Source organism: Salvelinus fontinalis, chromosome 19 (genome assembly GCF_029448725.1).
Source record: "Salvelinus fontinalis isolate EN_2023a chromosome 19, ASM2944872v1, whole genome shotgun sequence".
Classification (NCBI taxonomy): Eukaryota; Metazoa; Chordata; class Actinopteri; order Salmoniformes; family Salmonidae; genus Salvelinus; species Salvelinus fontinalis.
The window spans coordinates 55,462,149-55,476,141 of NC_074683.1; positions in this window are offsets into that span (position 1 = coordinate 55,462,149).

The window sequence follows — 13,993 nt, forward strand, 5'->3', positions numbered from 1 at the left end:
TCTCTCTCCCCCATCCCCATCCAGGTAGTATATTAATCTCTCCCCCCATCCCCATCCAGGTAGTCTATTAATCTCTCTCCCCCATCCCCATCCAGGTAGTCTATTTATCTCTCTCCCCATCCCCATCCAGGTAGTCTATTAATCTCTCTCCCCCATCCCATCCAGGTAGTCTATTAATCTCTCACCCCCATCCCCTCCAGGTAGTCTATTAATCTCTCACCCCATCCCCATCGAGGTAGTCTATTAATCTCTCCCCCATCCCCATCCAGGTAGTCTATTAATCTCTCCCCATCCCATCCAGGTAGTCTATTAATCTCTCCCCCATCCCATCCAGGTAGTCTATTAATCTCTCCCCCATCCCCATCCAGGTAGTCTATTAATCTCTCCCCATCCAAGTAGTCTAATAATCTCTCCCCATCCAGGTAGTCTATTAATCTCTCCCCCATCCCATCCAGGTAGTCTATTAATCTCTCTCCCCCATCCCCATCCAGGTAGTCTATTAATCTCTCTCCCCCATCCCCATCCAGGTAGTCTAGAATCTCCACCCCATCCCATCCAGGTAGTATATTAATCTCTCCCCCATCCCATCCAGGTAGTCTATTAATCTCTCTCCCCATCCCATCCAGGTAGTCTATTAATCTCTCTCCCCATCCAGGTAGTCTATTAATCTCTCTCCCTAACCAGGTAGTATATTAATCTCACTCCCCATCCCCATCCAGGTAGTCTATTAATCTCTCCCCATCCCATCCAGGTAGTCTATTAATCTCCCCCCATCCCATCCAGGTAGTCTATTAATCTCTCCCCATCCCCATCCAGGTAGTCTATTAATCTCTCACCCCCATCCCCATCCAGGTAGTCTATTAATCTCTCACCCCCATCCCATCCAGGTAGTCTATTAATCTCTCTCCCCCATCCCATCCAGGTAGTCTATTAATCTCTCACCCCCATCCCATCCAGGTAGTCTATTAATCTCTCTCCCCCATCCCATCCAGGTAGTCTATTAATCTCTCACCCCCATCCCATCCAGGTAGTCTATTAATCTCTCTCCCCATCCCCATCCAGGTAGTCTATTAATCTCTCTCCCCCATCCCATCCAGGTAGTCTATTAATCTCTCACCCCCATCCCATCCAGGTAGTCTATTAATCTCTCTCCCCCATCCCCATCCAGGTAGTCTATTAATCTCTACCCCCATCCCCATCCAGGTAGTCTATTAATCTCTCCCCCCATCCTATCCAGGTAGTCTATTAATCTCTCACCCCCATCCCATCCAGGTAGTCTATTAATCTCTCTCCCCCATCCCCATCCAGGTAGTCTATTAATCTCTCTCCCCCATCCCATCCAGGTAGTCTATTAATCTCTCACCCCCATCCCATCCAGGTAGTCTATTAATCTCTCACCCCAATCCCATCCAGGTAGTCTATTAATCTCTCCCCCATCCCATCCAGGTAGTCTATTAATCTCTCACCCCCATCCCATCCAGGTAGTCTATTAATCTCTCCCCCATCCCATCCAGGTAGTCTATTAATATCTCCCCCATCCCATCCAGGTTGTCTATTAATATCTCCCCCATCCCATCCAGGTAGTCTATTAATCTCTCTCCCCCATCCCCATCCAGGTAGTCTATTAATCTCTCTCCCCATCCCCATCCAGGTAGTCTATTAATCTCTCTCCCCCATCCCCATCCAGGTAGTCTATTAATCTCTCACCCCCATCCCCATCCAGGTAGTATATTAATCTCTCCCCCCATCCCCATCCAGGTAGTCTATTAATCTCTCTCCCCCATCCCCATCCAGGTAGTCTATTAATCTCTCACCCCCATCCCCATCCAGGTAGTCTATTAATCTCTCTCCCCCATCCCCATCCAGGTAGTCTATTAATCTCTCTCCCCATCCCCATCCAGGTAGTCTATTAATCTCTCTCCCCCATCCCCATCCAGGTAGTCTATTAATCTCTCTCCCCCATCCCCATCCAGGTAGTATATTAATCTCTCCCCCCATCCCCATCCAGGTAGTCTATTAATCTCTCTCCCCCATCCCCATCCAGGTAGTCTATTAATCTCTCTCCCCATCCCCATCCAGGTAGTCTATTAATCTCTCTCCCCCATCCCATCCAGGTAGTCTATTAATCTCTCACCCCCATCCCCTCCAGGTAGTCTATTAATCTCTCACCCCATCCCCATCGAGGTAGTCTATTAATCTCTCTCCCCCATCCAGGTAATCTATTAATCTCTCTCCCCATCCCCATCCAGGTAGTCTATTAATCTCTCACCCCCATCCCCTCCAGGTAGTCTATTAATCTCTCACCCCATCCCCATCCAGGTAGTCTATTAATCTCTCTCCCCCATCCAGGTAGTCTATTAATCTCTCTCCCCATCCCATCCAGGTAGTCTATTAATATCTCCCCATCCCATCCAGGTAGTCTATTAATCTCTCACCCCCATCCCATCCAGGTAGTCTATTAATCTCTCTCCATCCCATCCAGGTAGTCTATTAATCTCTCTCCCCATCCCATCCAGGTAGTCTATTAATCTCACTCCCCATCCCCATCCAGGTAGTCTATTAATCTCTCACCCCCATCCCATCCAGGTAGTCTATTATTCTCTCTCCCCCATCCCATCCAGGTAGTCTATTAATCTCTCACCCCATCCCATCCAGGTAGTCTATTAATCTCTCCCCATCCCATCCAGGTAGTCTTTTAATCTCTCTCCCCCATCCCATCCAGGTAGTCTATTAATCTCTCTCCCCATCCCCATCCAGGTAGTCTATTAATCTCTCTCCCCCATCCCATCCAGGTAGTCTATTAATCTCTCTCCCCATCCCCATCCAGGTAGTCTATTAATCTCTCTCCCCCATCCCATCCAGGTAGTCTATTAATCTCTCACCCCCATCCCATCCAGGTAGTCTATTAATCTCTCTCCCCATCCCCATCCAGGTAGTCTATTAATCTCTCTCCCCCATCCCATCCAGGTAGTCTATTAATCTCTCACCCCCATCCCATCCAGGTAGTCTATTAATCTCTCTCCCCATCCCCATCCAGGTAGTCTATTAATCTCTCTCCCCCATCCCATCCAGGTAGTCTATTAATCTCTCACCCGCATCCCATCCAGGTAGTCTATTAATCTCTCTCCCCCATCCCCATCCAGTTAGTCTATTAATCTCTCCCTCCATCCCCATCCAGGTAGTCTATTAATCTCTCCCCCCATCCCCATCCAGGTAGTCTATTAATCTCTCACCCCCATCCCATCCAGGTAGTCTATTAATCTCTCTCCCCATCCCCATCCAGGTAGTCTATTAATCTCTCTCACCATCCCCATCCAGGTAGTCTATTAATCTCTCTCCCCATCCCCATCCAGGTAGTCTATTAATCTCTCACCCCCATCCCATCCAGGTAGTCTATTAATCTCTCTCCCCCATCCCCATCCAGTTAGTCTATTAATCTCTCCCTCCATCCCCATCCAGGTAGTCTATTAATCTCTCCCCCCATCCCCATCCAGGTAGTCTATTAATCTCTCACCCCCATCCCATCCAGGTAGTCTATTAATCTCTCTCCCCATCCCCATCCAGGTAGTCTATTAATCTCTCTCACCATCCCCATCCAGGTAGTCTATTAATCTCTCTCCCCATCCCCATCCAGGTAGTCTATTAATCTCTCTCCCCCATCCCCATCCAGTTAGTCTATTAATCTCTCCCTCCATCCCCATCCAGGTAGTCTATTAATCTCTCCCCCCATCCCCATCCAGGTAGTCTATTAATCTCTCTTCCCATCCCCATCCAGGTAGTCTATTAATCTCTCTCCCCCATCCCCATCCAGTTAGTCTATTAATCTCTCCCTCCATCCCCATCCAGGTAGTCTATTAATCTCTCCCCCCATCCCCATCCAGGTAGTCTATTAATCTCTCACCCCCATCCCATCCAGGTAGTCTATTAATCTCTCTCCCCATCCAGTTAGTCTATTAATCTCTCACCCCCATCCCATCCAGGTAGTCTATTAATCTCTCCCTCCATCCCCATCCAGGTAGTCTATTAATCTCTCACCCCCATCCCCATCCAGGTAGTCTATTAATATCTCTCCCCCATCCCCATCCAGGTAGTCTATTAATCTCTCTCCCCATCCCCATCCAGGTAGTCTATTAATCTCTCACCCCCATCCCCATCCAGGTAGTATATTAATCTCTCCCCCCATCCCCATCCAGGTAGTCTATTAATCTCTCTCCCCCATCCCCATCCAGGTAGTCTATTAATCTCTCACCCCCATCCCCATCCAGGTAGTCTATTAATCTCTCTCCCCCATCCCCATCCAGGTAGTCTATTAATCTCTCTCCCCATCCCCATCCAGGTAGTCTATTAATCTCTCTCCCCCATCCCCATCCAGGTAGTCTATTAATCTCTCTCCCCCATCCCCATCCAGGTAGTATATTAATCTCTCCCCCCATCCCCATCCAGGTAGTCTATAAATCTCTCTCCCCCATCCCCATCCAGGTAGTCTATTAATCTCTCTCCCCATCCCCATCCAGGTAGTCTATTAATCTCTCTCCCCCATCCCATCCAGGTAGTCTATTAATCTCTCACCCCCATCCCCTCCAGGTAGTCTATTAATCTCTCACCCCATCCCCATCCAGGTAGTCTATTAATCTCTCTCCCCCATCCAGGTAGTCTATTAATCTCTCTCCCCATCCCCATCCAGGTAGTCTATTAATCTCTCACCCCCATCCCCTCCAGGTAGTCTATTAATCTCTCACCCCATCCCCATCCAGGTAGTCTATTAATATCTCCCCATCCCATCCAGGTAGTCTATTAATCTCTCACCCCCATCCCATCCAGGTAGTGTATTAATCTCTCTCCATCCCATCCAGGTAGTCTATTAATCTCTCTCCCCATCCCATCCAGGTAGTCTATTAATCTCACTCCCCATCCCCATCCAGGTAGTGTATTAATCTCTCTCCCCATCCCCATCCAGGTAGTCTATTAATCTCTCACCCCCATCCCATCCAGGTAGTCTATTAATCTCTCTCCCCATCCCCATCCAGGTAGTCTATTAATCTCTCTCACCATCCCCATCCAGGTAGTCTATTAATCTCTCTCCCCATCCCCATCCAGGTAGTCTATTAATCTCTCACCCCCATCCCATCCAGGTAGTCTATTAATCTCTCTCCCCCATCCCCATCCAGTTAGTCTATTAATCTCTCCCTCCATCCCCATCCAGGTAGTCTATTAATCTCTCCCCCCATCCCCATCCAGGTAGTCTATTAATCTCTCACCCCCATCCCATCCAGGTAGTCTATTAATCTCTCTCCCCATCCCCATCCAGGTAGTCTATTAATCTCTCTCGCCATCCCCATCCAGGTAGTCTATTAATCTCTCTCCCCATCCCCATCCAGGTAGTCTATTAATCTCTCTCCCCCATCCCCATCCAGTTAGTCTATTAATCTCTCCCTCCATCCCCATCCAGGTAGTCTATTAATCTCTCCCCCCATCCCCATCCAGGTAGTCTATTAATCTCTCACCCCCATCCCATCCAGGTAGTCTATTAATCTCTCTCCCCATCCCCATCCAGGTAGTCTATTAATCTCTCTCACCATCCCCATCCAGGTAGTCTATTAATCTCTCTCCCCATCCCCATCCAGGTAGTCTATTAATCTCTCTCCCCCATCCCCATCCAGTTAGTCTATTAATCTCTCCCTCCATCCCCATCCAGGTAGTCTATTAATCTCTCCCCCCATCCCCATCCAGGTAGTATATTAATCTCTCACCCCCATCCCATCCAGGTAGTCTATTAATCTCTCTCCCCATCCAGGTAGTCTATTAATCTCTCTCCCCCATCCCCATCCAGTTAGTCTATTAATCTCTCTCACCATCCCCATCCAGGTAGTCTATTAATCTCTCTCCCCATCCCCATCCAGGTAGTCTATTAATCTCTCACCCCCATCCCATCCTGGTAGTGTATTAATCTCTCTCCCCATCCCCATCCAGGTAGTCTATTAATCTCTCCCCCCATCCCCATCCAGGTAGTCTATTAATCTCTCCCCCCATCCCCATCCAGATAGTCTATTAATCTCTCCCCCCATCCCCATCCAGGTAGTCTATTAATCTCTCCCCCCATCCAGGTAGTCTATTAATCTCTCACCCCCATCCCATCCAGGTAGTCTATTAATCTCTCTCCCCCATCCCATCCAGGTAGTCTATTAATCTCTCACCCCCATCCCATCCAGGTAGTCTATTAATCTCTCTCCCCCATCCCATCCAGGTAGTCTATTAATCTCTCCCCCATCCCATCCAGGTAGTCTATTAATCTCTCCCCCATCCCCATCCAGGTAGTCTATTAATCTCTCCCCATCCAAGTAGTCTAATAATCTCTCCCCATCCAGGTAGTCTATTAATCTCTCCCCCATCCCATCCAGGTAGTCTATTAATCTCTCTCCCCCATCCCCATCCAGGTAGTCTATTAATCTCTCTCCCCCATCCCCATCCAGGTAGTCTAGAATCTCCACCCCATCCCATCCAGGTAGTATATTAATCTCTCCCCATCCCATCCAGGTAGTCTATTAATCTCTCTCCCCATCCCATCCAGGTAGTCTATTAATCTCTCTCCCCATCCAGGTAGTCTATTAATCTCTCTCCCCATCCAGGTAGTATATTAATCTCACTCCCCATCCCCATCCAGGTAGTCTATTAATCTCTCCCCATCCCATCCAGGTAGTCTATTAATCTCCCCCCATCCCATCCAGGTAGTCTATTAATCTCTCCCCATCCCCATCCAGGTAGTCTATTAATCTCTCACCCCCATCCCCATCCAGGTAGTCTGTTAATCTCTCACCCCCATCCCATCCAGGTAGTCTATTAATCTCTCTCCCCCATCCCATCCAGGTAGTCTATTAATCTCTCACCCCCATCCCATCCAGGTAGTCTATTAATCTCTCTCCCCCATCCCATCCAGGTAGTCTATTAATCTCTCACCCCCATCCCATCCAGGTAGTCTATTAATCTCTCTCCCCATCCCCATCCAGGTAGTCTATTAATCTCTCTCCCCCATCCCATCCAGGTAGTCTATTAATCTCTCACCCCCATCCCATCCAGGTAGTCTCTTAATCTCTCTCCCCCATCCCCATCCAGGTAGTCTATTAATCTCTACCCCCATCCCCATCCAGGTAGTCTATTAATCTCTCCCCCCATCCCATCCAGGTAGTCTATTAATCTCTCACCCCCATCCCATCCAGGTAGTCTATTAATCTCTCTCCCCCATCCCCATCCAGGTAGTCTATTAATCTATCTCCCCCATCCCATCCAGGTAGTCTATTAATCTCTCACCCCCATCCCATCCAGGTAGTCTATTAATCTCTCACCCCCATCCCATCCAGGTAGTCTATTAATCTCTCCCCCATCCCATCCAGGTAGTCTATTAATCTCTCACCCCCATCCCATCCAGGTAGTCTATTAATCTCTCCCCCATCCCATCCAGGTAGTCTATTAATATCTCCCCCATCCCATCCAGGTAGTCTATTAATCTCTCTCCCCCATCCCCATCCAGGTAGTCTATTAATCTCTCTCCCCATCCCCATCCAGGTAGTCTATTAATCTCTCTCCCCCATCCCCATCCAGGTAGTCTATTAATCTCTCACCCCCATCCCCATCCAGGTAGTATATTAATCTCTCCCCCCATCCCCATCCAGGTAGTCTATTAATCTCTCTCCCCCATCCCCATCCAGGTAGTCTATTAATCTCTCACCCCCATCCCCATCCAGGTAGTCTATTAATCTCTCCCCCCATCCCCATCCAGGTAGTCTATTAATCTCTCTCCCCCATCCCCATCCAGGTAGTCTATTAATCTCTCTCCCCATCCCCATCCAGGTAGTCTATTAATCTCTCTCCCCATCCCCATCCAGGTAGTCTATTAATCTCTCTCCCCATCCCCATCCAGGTAGTCTATTAATCTCTCTCCCCATCCCCATCCAGGTAGTCTATTAATCTCTCTCCCCATCCCCATCCAGGTAGTCTATTAATCTCTCTCCCCATCCCCATCCAGGTAGTCTATTAATCTCTCTCCCCATCCCCATCCAGGTAGTCTATTAATCTCTCTCCCCCATCCCCATCCAGGTAGTCTATTAATCTCTCACCCCCATCCCCATCCAGGTAGTCTATTAATCTCTCCCCCCATCCCCATCCAGGTAGTCTATTAATCTCTCTCCCCCATCCCCATCCAGGTAGTCTATTAATCTCTCTCCCCATCCCCATCCAGGTAGTCTATTAATCTCTCTCCCCCATCCCCATCCAGGTAGTCTATTAATCTCTCTCCCCCATCCCCATCCAGGTAGTATATTAATCTCTCCCCCCATCCCCATCCAGGTAGTCTATTAATCTCTCTCCCCCATCCCCATCCAGGTAGTCTATTTATCTCTCTCCCCATCCCCATCCAGGTAGTCTATTAATCTCTCTCCCCCATCCCATCCAGGTAGTCTATTAATCTCTCACCCCCATCCCCTCCAGGTAGTCTATTAATCTCTCACCCCATCCCCATCGAGGTAGTCTATTAATCTCTCCCCCATCCCCATCCAGGTAGTCTATTAATCTCTCCCCATCCCATCCAGGTAGTCTATTAATCTCTCCCCCATCCCATCCAGGTAGTCTATTAATCTCTCCCCCATCCCCATCCAGGTAGTCTATTAATCTCTCCCCATCCAAGTAGTCTAATAATCTCTCCCCATCCAGGTAGTCTATTAATCTCTCCCCCATCCCATCCAGGTAGTCTATTAATCTCTCTCCCCCATCCCCATCCAGGTAGTCTATTAATCTCTCTCCCCCATCCCCATCCAGGTAGTCTAGAATCTCCACCCCATCCCATCCAGGTAGTATATTAATCTCTCCCCCATCCCATCCAGGTAGTCTATTAATCTCTCTCCCCATCCCATCCAGGTAGTCTATTAATCTCTCTCCCCATCCAGGTAGTCTATTAATCTCTCTCCCTAACCAGGTAGTATATTAATCTCACTCCCCATCCCCATCCAGGTAGTCTATTAATCTCTCCCCATCCCATCCAGGTAGTCTATTAATCTCCCCCCATCCCATCCAGGTAGTCTATTAATCTCTCCCCATCCCCATCCAGGTAGTCTATTAATCTCTCACCCCCATCCCCATCCAGGTAGTCTATTAATCTCTCACCCCCATCCCATCCAGGTAGTCTATTAATCTCTCTCCCCCATCCCATCCAGGTAGTCTATTAATCTCTCACCCCCATCCCATCCAGGTAGTCTATTAATCTCTCTCCCCCATCCCCATCCAGGTAGTCTATTAATCTCTCTCCCCCATCCCCATCCAGGTAGTCTAGAATCTCCACCCCATCCCATCCAGGTAGTATATTAATCTCTCCCCATCCCATCCAGGTAGTCTATTAATCTCTCTCCCCATCCCATCCAGGTAGTCTATTAATCTCTCTCCCCATCCAGGTAGTCTATTAATCTCTCTCCCCATCCAGGTAGTATATTAATCTCACTCCCCATCCCCATCCAGGTAGTCTATTAATCTCTCCCCATCCCATCCAGGTAGTCTATTAATCTCCCCCCATCCCATCCAGGTAGTCTATTAATCTCTCCCCATCCCCATCCAGGTAGTCTATTAATCTCTCACCCCCATCCCCATCCAGGTAGTCTGTTAATCTCTCACCCCCATCCCATCCAGGTAGTCTATTAATCTCTCTCCCCCATCCCATCCAGGTAGTCTATTAATCTCTCACCCCCATCCCATCCAGGTAGTCTATTAATCTCTCTCCCCCATCCCATCCAGGTAGTCTATTAATCTCTCACCCCCATCCCATCCAGGTAGTCTATTAATCTCTCTCCCCATCCCCATCCAGGTAGTCTATTAATCTCTCTCCCCCATCCCATCCAGGTAGTCTATTAATCTCTCACCCCCATCCCATCCAGGTAGTCTCTTAATCTCTCTCCCCCATCCCCATCCAGGTAGTCTATTAATCTCTACCCCCATCCCCATCCAGGTAGTCTATTAATCTCTCCCCCCATCCCATCCAGGTAGTCTATTAATCTCTCACCCCCATCCCATCCAGGTAGTCTATTAATCTCTCTCCCCATCCCCATCCAGGTAGTCTATTAATCTATCTCCCCCATCCCATCCAGGTAGTCTATTAATCTCTCACCCCCATCCCATCCAGGTAGTCTATTAATCTCTCACCCCCATCCCATCCAGGTAGTCTATTAATCTCTCCCCCATCCCATCCAGGTAGTCTATTAATCTCTCACCCCCATCCCATCCAGGTAGTCTATTAATCTCTCCCCCATCCCATCCAGGTAGTCTATTAATATCTCCCCCATCCCATCCAGGTAGTCTATTAATCTCTCTCCCCCATCCCCATCCAGGTAGTCTATTAATCTCTCTCCCCATCCCCATCCAGGTAGTCTATTAATCTCTCTCCCCCATCCCCATCCAGGTAGTCTATTAATCTCTCACCCCCATCCCCATCCAGGTAGTATATTAATCTCTCCCCCCATCCCCATCCAGGTAGTCTATTAATCTCTCTCCCCCATCCCCATCCAGGTAGTCTATTAATCTCTCACCCCCATCCCCATCCAGGTAGTCTATTAATCTCTCCCCCCATCCCCATCCAGGTAGTCTATTAATCTCTCTCCCCCATCCCCATCCAGGTAGTCTATTAATCTCTCTCCCCATCCCCATCCAGGTAGTCTATTAATCTCTCTCCCCATCCCCATCCAGGTAGTCTATTAATCTCTCTCCCCATCCCCATCCAGGTAGTCTATTAATCTCTCTCCCCATCCCCATCCAGGTAGTCTATTAATCTCTCTCCCCATCCCCATCCAGGTAGTCTATTAATCTCTCTCCCCATCCCCATCCAGGTAGTCTATTAATCTCTCTCCCCATCCCCATCCAGGTAGTCTATTAATCTCTCTCCCCCATCCCCATCCAGGTAGTCTATTAATCTCTCACCCCCATCCCCATCCAGGTAGTCTATTAATCTCTCCCCCCATCCCCATCCAGGTAGTCTATTAATCTCTCTCCCCCATCCCCATCCAGGTAGTCTATTAATCTCTCTCCCCATCCCCATCCAGGTAGTCTATTAATCTCTCTCCCCCATCCCCATCCAGGTAGTCTATTAATCTCTCTCCCCCATCCCCATCCAGGTAGTATATTAATCTCTCCCCCCATCCCCATCCAGGTAGTCTATTAATCTCTCTCCCCCATCCCCATCCAGGTAGTCTATTTATCTCTCTCCCCATCCCCATCCAGGTAGTCTATTAATCTCTCTCCCCCATCCCATCCAGGTAGTCTATTAATCTCTCACCCCCATCCCCTCCAGGTAGTCTATTAATCTCTCACCCCATCCCCATCGAGGTAGTCTATTAATCTCTCCCCCATCCCCATCCAGGTAGTCTATTAATCTCTCCCCATCCCATCCAGGTAGTCTATTAATCTCTCCCCCATCCCATCCAGGTAGTCTATTAATCTCTCCCCCATCCCCATCCAGGTAGTCTATTAATCTCTCCCCATCCAAGTAGTCTAATAATCTCTCCCCATCCAGGTAGTCTATTAATCTCTCCCCCATCCCATCCAGGTAGTCTATTAATCTCTCTCCCCCATCCCCATCCAGGTAGTCTATTAATCTCTCTCCCCCATCCCCATCCAGGTAGTCTAGAATCTCCACCCCATCCCATCCAGGTAGTATATTAATCTCTCCCCCATCCCATCCAGGTAGTCTATTAATCTCTCTCCCCATCCCATCCAGGTAGTCTATTAATCTCTCTCCCCATCCAGGTAGTCTATTAATCTCTCTCCCTAACCAGGTAGTATATTAATCTCACTCCCCATCCCCATCCAGGTAGTCTATTAATCTCTCCCCATCCCATCCAGGTAGTCTATTAATCTCCCCCCATCCCATCCAGGTAGTCTATTAATCTCTCCCCATCCCCATCCAGGTAGTCTATTAATCTCTCACCCCCATCCCCATCCAGGTAGTCTATTAATCTCTCACCCCCATCCCATCCAGGTAGTCTATTAATCTCTCTCCCCCATCCCATCCAGGTAGTCTATTAATCTCTCACCCCCATCCCATCCAGGTAGTCTATTAATCTCTCTCCCCCATCCCATCCAGGTAGTCTATTAATCTCTCACCCCCATCCCATCCAGGTAGTCTATTAATCTCTCTCCCCATCCCCATCCAGGTAGTCTATTAATCTCTCTCCCCCATCCCATCCAGGTAGTCTATTAATCTCTCACCCCCATCCCATCCAGGTAGTCTATTAATCTCTCTCCCCCATCCCCATCCAGGTAGTCTATTAATCTCTACCCCCATCCCCATCCAGGTAGTCTATTAATCTCTCCCCCCATCCTATCCAGGTAGTCTATTAATCTCTCACCCCCATCCCATCCAGGTAGTCTATTAATCTCTCTCCCCCATCCCCATCCAGGTAGTCTATTAATCTCTCTCCCCCATCCCATCCAGGTAGTCTATTAATATCTCACCCCCATCCCATCCAGGTAGTCTATTAATCTCTCACCCCCATCCCATCCAGGTAGTCTATTAATCTCTCCCCCATCCCATCCAGGTAGTCTATTAATCTCTCACCCCCATCCCATCCAGGTAGTCTATTAATCTCTCCCCCATCCCATCCAGGTAGTCTATTAATATCTCCCCCATCCCATCCAGGTTGTCTATTAATATCTCCCCCATCCCATCCAGGTAGTCTATTAATCTCTCTCCCCCATCCCCATCCAGGTAGTCTATTAATCTCTCTCCCCATCCCCATCCAGGTAGTCTATTAATCTCTCTCCCCCATCCCCATCCAGGTAGTCTATTAATCTCTCACCCCCATCCCCATCCAGGTAGTATATTAATCTCTCCCCCCATCCCCATCCAGGTAGTCTATTAATCTCTCTCCCCCATCCCCATCCAGGTAGTCTATTAATCTCTCACCCCCATCCCCATCCAGGTAGTCTATTAATCTCTCTCCCCCATCCCCATCCAGGTAGTCTATTAATCTCTCTCCCCATCCCCATCCAGGTAGTCTATTAATCTCTCTCCCCCATCCCCATCCAGGTAGTCTATTAATCTCTCTCCCCCATCCCCATCCAGGTAGTATATTAATCTCTCCCCCCATCCCCATCCAGGTAGTCTATTAATCTCTCTCCCCCATCCCCATCCAGGTAGTCTATTAATCTCTCTCCCCATCCCCATCCAGGTAGTCTATTAATCTCTCTCCCCCATCCCATCCAGGTAGTCTATTAATCTCTCACCCCCATCCCCTCCAGGTAGTCTATTAATCTCTCACCCCATCCCCATCGAGGTAGTCTATTAATCTCTCTCCCCCATCCAGGTAATCTATTAATCTCTCTCCCCATCCCCATCCAGGTAGTCTATTAATCTCTCACCCCCATCCCCTCCAGGTAGTCTATTAATCTCTCACCCCATCCCCATCCAGGTAGTCTATTAATCTCTCTCCCCCATCCAGGTAGTCTATTAATCTCTCTCCCCATCCCATCCAGGTAGTCTATTAATATCTCCCCATCCCATCCAGGTAGTCTATTAATCTCTCACCCCCATCCCATCCAGGTAGTCTATTAATCTCTCTCCATCCCATCCAGGTAGTCTATTAATCTCTCTCCCCATCCCATCCAGGTAGTCTATTAATCTCACTCCCCATCCCCATCCAGGTAGTCTATTAATCTCTCACCCCCATCCCATCCAGGTAGTCTATTATTCTCTCTCCCCCATCCCATCCAGGTAGTCTATTAATCTCTCACCCCATCCCATCCAGGTAGTCTATTAATCTCTCCCCATCCCATCCAGGTAGTCTTTTAATCTCTCTCCCCCATCCCATCCAGGTAGTCTATTAATCTCTCTCCCCATCCCCATCCAGGTAGTCTATTAATCTCTCTCCCCCATCCCATCCAGGTAGTCTATTAATCTCTCTCCCCATCCCCATCCAGGTAGTCTATTAATCTCTCTCCCCCATCCCATCCAGGTAGTCTATTA